The sequence below is a fragment of the Lactuca saligna genome, chromosome 6 (assembly GCF_052625555.1).
Source record: "Lactuca saligna cultivar CGN05327 chromosome 6, ASM5262555v1, whole genome shotgun sequence".
NCBI classification, from domain to species: Eukaryota; Viridiplantae; Streptophyta; class Magnoliopsida; order Asterales; family Asteraceae; genus Lactuca; species Lactuca saligna.
In genome coordinates, this window is record NC_136422.1 from 3,766,184 (window position 1) to 3,775,549 (window position 9,366).

Genomic DNA, 9,366 nt, shown 5'->3' on the forward strand with positions numbered 1-9,366 from the left:
GTTGTATGGGATTTCTGGCACATATCTCAGATACGAGGGTTAAGACTATGATGGATGTGGGCAGTGTACCAATTGTACAGGAGTTTCGGGATGTATTTCCTGAGGATTTATTAGGAGTGCCTCCAAAAAAGGCAAGTGGATTTTCGCATTGATTTGGTGCCTGGTGCCGCTCCGATAGCGAAGGCACCGTACCGGCTAGCACCGCCTGAGATGTAGGAGCTATTTACGTAGCCTCAGGAGCTGCTAGACCAAGAGTTTATCCGTCCGAGCAGTTCCCAGTGGAGAGCTCCTATCCTGTTCGTTCAAAAGAAGGATGGATCATACAGGATGTGCATTGATTATCAAGAGCTGAAAAGGATAACGGTGAAAAACCGTTATCCGTTACCGAGGATCAATGATTTGTTCGACCAGTTAAACAGTACATCTTGGTTTTACAAGATTGATCTTTAGTCAGGGTATAACCAAATTAAGATTCGGGAGGAGGATATACCGAAGACAACTTTAAAGACTCGGTATGGGAACTATGAGTTAGTGGTGATGCCATTTGGGCTCACCAATACCCTAGCAGCGTTCATGGATCTCATGAACAGAGTGTGCAGACTGATGCTGGATTGGTCAGTGATCATTTTTATTGATGATATACTGGTCTATTCTAAGACCAAGGAGTGGCATGAGCAGCATCTGATGGAGGTATTGGAGACACTGAGGGCAGAGAGACTTTATGCCAAATTCTCCAAGTGTGATTTCTGGCTACGAGAGATACAATTTTTGGCACATATTATCAACCAGGAGGGAATTTCAGTTGATCTAGCCATGGTTGACGCAGTGATGTGGTGGGAAGTACCGAAGAATGCATCTGAGATCTGTATCTTCTTATGTTTAGTGGGTTCTTATCGGATATTCATCTAGGATTTCTACAAGATTGTTGTGCCTTTGACCCGCGTGACTAAGAAGAATGTGACATTTCGATGGGGTACACATCAACAGTTGGCTTTTGAGACCCTGAGATCGAGGTTATGCGAGGCTCCGGTTCTAGTACTACCTGAGGGGTTAGATGATTTGGTAGTGTATTGTGATGCATCGATCTCAGGGTTAGGTGTGGTACTGATGAAAAGTGGGTATGTGATAGCTTACCCCTCGAGGCAGTTGAAGTCTCATGAGGCAAATTACCCCACCCATGACCTGGACCTGGGGGCAGTAGTGTTTTCCCTCAAAAATTGGAGGCACTACTTGTATGGAGTACGGTGCACTATTTATACTGATCATAAGAGTTTGAAGTATTTGATGGATTAGCAGAACCTCAACATGCGATAGAGGAGGTGGTCGGATGTCCTAAAAGATTATGATTACGAGATCTAGTACCATCCAGGGAAGGACATCGTGGTGACCGATGCTTTGAGCCACAAGACAGCAGGCTCCCTGTTTGGGAACATTTGTTTGAGGATAACAGTGATCTCTTCATTGTGGATATGATCAAGGAGGCACGTGTGGAAGGATTGAAGAAGGAGAATTGGTAGTTAGAGTGGATACGGGGACAAATTCCTTTGTTTGTATGGAGTGGTCAGGGTCTCCTGACTTAGTGTGGCCGAGTTGGGTCCCAACATCTGGGGAAGTGAGGCAGAGAATATTAGAGAAGGTGCATAAGTCCAAGTTCTCTATACACACATGGGCTACAAAAATGTGTAGAGACTTGAGGCAAAGTTATTGGTGGCCCTGCATGAAGCGGGAGATCGCCTGGTTTGTGGAGCGGTGCTTGACCAGTCGGAAGGTCAAGGCCGAGCATCAGCAGCCTCATGGCAAGGTTTAGCCGCTACCCATTTCCATGTGGAAGTGGGAAGAGATTTCTATGGACTTCATCACGAAGTTACCGAGGATAACGAGGGGTGTGGATGCCATATGGGTGATTGTGGATAGATTGAAAAAGAGTGCCCACATTATTCTAATCTATGAGGGCATCTACGCTAAGAAATTGGAGGATATTTATGTGTGTGAGTTGGTGGTGAGACACAGGGTGCCAGTGTCGGTAGTCTCTGACAGAGATTCTAGAAGAAGTTCCACGAAGAACTAGTCACTCAGTTTCATTTTAGTATGGCATACCTCCCTCAGATAGATGACCAAAGCGAGAGGACGATCCAGACACTCGAGGATATGCTTTGGGCATGCGTGTTGGATTTTGGAGGTAGTTAGGATACATACCTTCCATTGGCAGATTTTTCATACAATAATAGTTACCATGCCAGTATCAACCGACCTCCATTTGAGATGTTGTACGGTTGGAGATGTAGGACCCCAGTTTTTTGGGGAGAGGTGGGACACCAAGTCATGGGGAGCACTAAGGTAGTGCTCAATATTATCAGGCTAATTCAGCAGGTGCACTACCGACTGCAAGTCACACACAGCCTTCAGAAAAGTTATGCTGACCGGTGGCGATCGAATCTTGAGTTCCAGGTGGGGGATTTCGTGTTACTAAAGGTGTCACCATGGAAGGGAGTCATTAGCTTTCAGAAGAGAGACAAGTTGGGGCCCCGATATATTAAACCCTTCAGGATTAAGGCCCGAATGGGCAAGATGGCCTATCGCTTGGAGCTGTTGTATGAGCTTAGCTTGATTCACAACACCTTCCATGTGTCATAGATTTGGAAGTGTGTCACCGATGAGGCCGCTGTTGTTTCTTTGGATGAAATTCAGGTGCACGAGAGCCTGAACTACATTGAGAGGCCTATTGTGATTTTGGATAGGAAGGCCAAGGTTTTTCAAAACAAGGAATTGAAGCTAGTAAAGGTGCAATGGCAGCACCGAAGGGGCTCCGAACGGACATAGGAGCCGGAGGACGAGATGTGGGAGCTGTACCTCGATCTATTTGCATCTACGGACTTCGAGGATGAAGTCTAGTCCAAGTGGGGGAGATTTGTAACACTCCAAATTAGGGATGATTGTTTAGACCCTTAAAAAGGAAAAAAATGGAATAAAATGTCCCTTAGTACGCAGGACGTACTCCAGGAATGCATGATCACGGAAGGTGGCCGCGTTCATAGGGCATATGTATAGGTATGCGCGGCGTACACGACAGAGGGCCAAAACCCTAATTCTCAGACTTGACACCTATTTACACACCCTTAAGCCTCTTGGACCAAACCCTAGTCAACCTCCAAAGCCTTAATTTGCCTTTCTACACCAGAGATACCTTGTGAGATTATTTTTGAGCTTAAGGAATGTATTTGTGGCCATTTTAGTATCCATTCAAGAAGAAGGAGTTGCTAAGTAAGCTTGGAGTTGCATTGGGCTTCAAGGATCTACATCTAGTTCACCTTGAAGAGCTTCTGGAGGTATAAAGATTTGACCTTGCCATCTTATTTATTAGATCTAGCTAGGGTTTTTTATTAGTTCCTTTTATTTGGTTTTGGACTTTCTCTTGAGAGTTGAGCAACTCCAGAGGCTGAAATAGTTAAATCTGAACTTTGTGTGCATGCTAGATGCATAAAGGTGCTAGCTTGAAGAGTTTTTAGACTCCATGCATGAGTTTGAATCTTTTTATGAAGTCCTAATGTGAAGAATGAAGTTTTAAGTCCCACATAGCATGCAAGGGCCTAAATTTGCCAACTTTATGTCCTAGGACATCTTAATGAGCTCATATATGGTATTGGACATTAGAATATTGAGTATTAAGCACTTAATGGACGAAGGTGCTTAATCTGTTTGTATGTTGGGTGTCAGTTAGAGAACATCACATGTACAACTCAGGGATTCAGTACATTACACGTACCAGCATGGTACGCAAGGCATACGCATCACATATGGGCTTGGGACTTGTTTTGGACTTGAAAGCTTTTGGGCCTTAGTTAGTCATTGGGCCTAGTCATGTTTTGGAGTTAGTGGGCCAGCTTATCTGTTTTGGACCATGGATACTATTATTGAGCTTTATTGGGCCATGAGTCCCATTAATGATTTTGGACATGGAATTTCGGCCCATTAGCAAAGGAAGAATTTTTGGGCCATTGTGAAAGGACTTGGGGTTTGGGCTCCTTCAGTTGGATTGTGTTCAGTCCTAACCTTGGGTAATGTTACTATTATTTAACATGGGTGGTTACAGACTGTTAGGAGAGCAGCTTTCGAATTCAACAAACAAGGGTGAGTCTCCTCACCATACCAATGGTCGAAGGCACCAAGGACAACCCATTAAGTTAGTTGTAGAGTTTATTGTGGATTCAGTACTAAGATGTCTAGTACGCATGTATATGAGAATGTGCTAGTACTTATTTACTGGATATGTGAAGATCCCTTGGTGGGGGGGTGGGGGAGGGGGGGGGGAGCCCATGGCAGTTGGATATAAGACCATGTGGGGGAGCCCATGGCATTCCTAGGTAAAGAACATGTAGGGGAGCCAATGGTACATAGAGATAAGACTATGGAGGGAGTCCCCGACATTCTTATATGTTTATGTATGAGTTATGTAGTATGATATATATTTCTATGATATATGATACACTAGTTAACTATTATGTTATTTGCATGGAAGACCCGGGGGAGCCCGTGACAGTTGGAAATAAGACCATATGGGGAGCCTGTGGCATTCCAAGGTAAAGACCATGCAAGGGAGTGCATGACAAGTAGGTATAAGACCCTGGGAGGAGCCTGCCACATCCTTGTATGTTTGTATGCATGGTGTAACACCCTTAGATTCGGGCTAGTCAATTTAGAGATAATAGGGGTCGAAAATGAATTTTCGACAAAAGATTATTTAGAATAAATAATATTAAACAATTTGTAGAATACACTCAAGGGTTCCATACATATAAAGAACACTAAAATCCGAGTTATAACGAAGAAGTTATGACCCGTCGAAGTTTTACGGCAAAACCGACACGACATCGGGAGACATAAATAGTCAATTTACGATTGAGAACTTTTTAGCCTTAGAAATCTAAACAAAATTTTTATTATACGTTAAACCAAGATCATACAAAAAAAATAATGCCTAAACCTGACTTCGTATAAGGAAGTTATGAATTTTCTAAGATTTGACTTAGCAGTGCACAACCCGAAACTCGAATTTTAGATTGAGCGGTTTTTGGCTTACGCGACCTAAATGAGAATTGAATATCTCATTAATAGGAACTTAACAGTAAAAAGACAGACAAATACAGAGTCCGTATGTAGACGTTATGAATTTTACGCAGACATATAACAGTATAATCTCCTCGTACACTTAAATTTAAGATCGGTCGAGAATCAGCTGATGGAGTCAAAACGAAAGTTGTAGATCTTATTTTTACCTACGCGTGGATATAAAGAACGTCCAAAATGGAAATCGTATGTGAAAGTTACGGATTTTAGAAGTCGGAAGTGTGTTGTGCAAAAATGGGTGATGTGGCATAATCTTGGCCATTGCTTTCTCCTCAAGTCTTGCCACCAGATGGTGACATGTGGCACCAAGTTCAGCCATATTTCACCCAACAAATAGAACCTTTCCCACCCTCATTTTCTTCACACATTTCCCATTCTTTCTTCTCTTTACTCTCTCTCTCTCTCTCTCTCTCTCTCTCTCTCTCTCTCTCGACAAAGACAGAGACAGAGAGAGAGAGAGAAAGAGACCAAAAGAGAGAGAGAACCTCTCTCTAGCCCCGAAACTCCAGAAAAGCCTAGGGAACCTCCCTAGAATGATGCGGAATCCCCGGAGTGCTCTAGGACTCTGAGAAGAAGAGCTTTTAGTCAATTATTCACCGTTTTTCTGTAAAACCCGTTGTAAATGAGCTACGCCTACGCTATTTTTAAAATAGCTTTTATTTAATTATAGTAACATTATTAGGAACTTATAATAAGTACTTTGGCTATTATTATGGGTTATATAAGTATTGTTTAATGATTATATAATAGTAATAATAGATAGACTATTAGTTAGTCTTGGCGAATAATTGACTAAACTCTAGTGGTAATAATACTAGGTTTCGTCGAAGGAAATTATTTTTAAGAAGCGAAGCGCTGTCTGAGTTCAGAATCACCACCTTTTCAAGTGAGTGCATGGTCCCTTTCATCTTACAAATAGATATGAAGTATTTAATATAAATTACGTGCTATGTGTGCATATTGCCATAATACTTTCCGTTTATGCTCGGTTAAATATTTGTATACACGTTTTAAATGATTTAAACTGTATATATTTTATATTTACAAAATGTGTTGGGTAAAACATGGGTAGATGTAATAATTGTTGTGTGACCAAATAAAATAATGAGAGTCCTCGATATATATGTTATCAATGATCCAAACATCTAGCGGAGTATAGATGATGACCACGAACTATTTAAGACAGTCCAGTGGAACGCTAGCAGGCTCGCAACCTGTAGGCGTTTATTTGAACTGTGTGCTCACCAGTTGTACTCCATCCCTCACATGGTTACCTTATTTGACATGAATAGCTGAGGAACCCCCGAAGCATGTGTTGTCATCCCGATGGAAGTCCTTAGACTAGGTCCCTTTTGTTAGATGTTTTAGGGACGCAAAATGAGGATAACGAGAACGGGTAATCGGGTTTGTTTCGTTTGATAAAGTTAATAAACTTATTTATTGTGGGTTGAAAACCCTATGTACTCACCACGTTCCCAACCTGACCTACTCAGTTTATTTATATCACAAATGTTGATATGAAGTCACATTACACTTAGAGATTAAGGAAATATAAATCACTAGTGATAATGAATGAAACTTCTATTTATGCTTATGTTTATGTATTGACGATGACATCCCAAATGTTTTAAAATGAATAAAAATGCTTTTCTTCGGAAATGCTTTGATAACGTATTTATCATGTTTTACTGGGAACAAATTCTGCAACATTTTTATTAAAAGAGTTACTCTGATTTTTGTTAAGCATAAACAAAATCGGTCTTTTCTGGCCGTGAAAATGGGGATGTCACACATGGCTTATGTGATATATGTAGCTTTTATAGCTAATATGATATGTTTTATGTGGATTATGTGTAGGGTATGATCTGGGGAACTCACTAAGCATTAGCTTACAGTTTGTGGATTTGTTTCAGGTACATCCGAGCCCAAGGGCATGGGCAAGGATTGATGGCACGCCGTGCACTCACGCAGGCGTTTTTATGGGACAATGATGATTTGAAATAAAATTGTATTTGATATGAATTTTGAAAACAATTGTATTTAGGGTTTCATGGTTTGTGGAAAGTACTTTGGTTAATCAAAAATGAAAATTTTCTCTTAAAAATTGGTTCATAACAAGTTGGTATCAGAGCCTTGGTTCGAGGGATTCGGGCACACCCTCGAGTGTGTCGAGACTCAAACTAAGGAAATGGTAAAATTGTTTTAAAAAAATAATAAATAAATAAAAAATAAAAGTTAAAACTTTTAAAGAATCGAAAAGAGGAGAATGCAATGCACGCGATTGGCCGAGCCAAGTAAGTAGTTCCCTAATATGTTAGTCATGTTATACTGATATTTGAGCTATGATAATCGTATGGATCTTGCTATGTGTATGCTTTTAAAATTGTATACGGTTAGGAGCTTATAGCCTTAGAATGATTGATTTGGCCTTATTTCATGTTCCTCGCATTGGATGTGGTCCTGGGGTAGAATCTCTTATTCGAAAGTCTATTTGATCATTTTCTGTGTATAATTTGCATGCATAAAGGCAACCTGTTATGATTGATGTGGGTAAACCAAATATTAGGGTCGCCTAGGATTTGAGATATGCGATAGTATGTGGGATATGATTTATTTTGGGACGAATTGGAGTTATCAGGTAGAGCCTTGGGGAAGGTACAAGTAGGTGTGGAAGGTAGTATTAGGCCTATACTACTGAAAACACAAGACCTATACTCGAACCAATGTTAAACCTGGAAACTCTAAGGATGACCGGTATGGGAGGATCCCCTCTATAGACATCCTGATCATTATGTTTTATGGTATTACAGTACAGTATGGTGGTGACACGACATGGAGCTGGGGGATCAAGATTAGGATCTGGATGTGGGTCGGGCGATGGTACCGAGCCCATCGACGAGAGGCTGCGGGAGCTCATCGTAGTGAGGTTACGAGGGATATCCTTGACTCTACTCCAATTATCTTTGGGACGTTCAAGGAGGGTATGATGGAGATAATGGAGGAGAGGCTCCAAGAATTTAGAGTCGAGATTGCTACGGGCCAGGTCGGGGCCCAAACTCCCTCATTCCGGGAGTTCAAGGCATGCAGAGCGCTAAAGTTTTTTGGGGTCAGGGACCCTATGCTTAGCCGACACTGGGTGGTCAACATAGAGAACGCCCAAAACACAAGTTCTTTCCCTAATGCGGAAAAGGTGGGTTTTGCTTCATGTATGCTAAGAGACAGATCCCAAGACTGGTAGGGAGAGGTGACTAGTCAGGTGGGAGCAGTCCTTGTGGCTAAGATGTCATTGGCCGAGTTTTTTCGGCGATTCGATTTAGAGTTTTCACCAGCTATCCAGGTGCAACGGTGGTGAAAGAGTTCCAATAGCTCCAGCAGAGCACCGAAATTATGGTGGAGATTACCACCATGTTTCGGGAACGAGCATTCTTACTCCCACAGTATGCTATAGATGAGGACATGAGGAGGATGAGGTATCATTCCATGCAGGGGGATGATATCCGAGAGTTTGTGAGCTTCACATGGTGCAAAACCCTGCATGAGATGGTAGATAAGGCCCGTGAGCGGGAGATAGAGTTGGACTTTTGCACCAAGCGGAAGCCTAAGCCGGCACAAGCAACAGTAGGCCAGGCTAAAAAGCCTAAAACCTTGGATTCATTTTTGAATACCATTCATCAAAGTTTATGAATGCGATCTTGTTTTTTTCTTGGGTATTTCTTTGGATGTCCTTAGTATTGGTTCTTCCTCTTTGATCTTATTAGTACTGGTTCAGCGGTTATAATCCTAACTTCAAAAAAGTAGAGGACATGTCTATTACTATGTATGTGACGAATTTCTAGAAAAGATTGAACTAAAGAACTTATGGCAACTCCGTGATTGCCATGGTCTTGTTGTTGATGTTTATATCGCCCATTATTTATCCAAGATTGGATGTCACTTTACTTTTGTATAGTTCTTGAAAATATATGATTCATAGATGTCGCTGGTAGACTGAATTAGAATTTGTATTGGTAATTATCATATGTTCACTTCCATGGTAAGGTTCGAACGAAAATGTAATGTGTTAGATAATAATCGGCAGAATGAGCATCAATATCAACCTAGTATGAAATATAATGAGGAGGTAAAGGAACTGAGTAATATTAACGAGAAAAAATCATATGTTTCCAAGGTTAATGGTAGTTGGTGTAATAATCCTAAACATGTGGATAAGGTTCTTACGAAGATGGTGTTCGAAGATTCAGA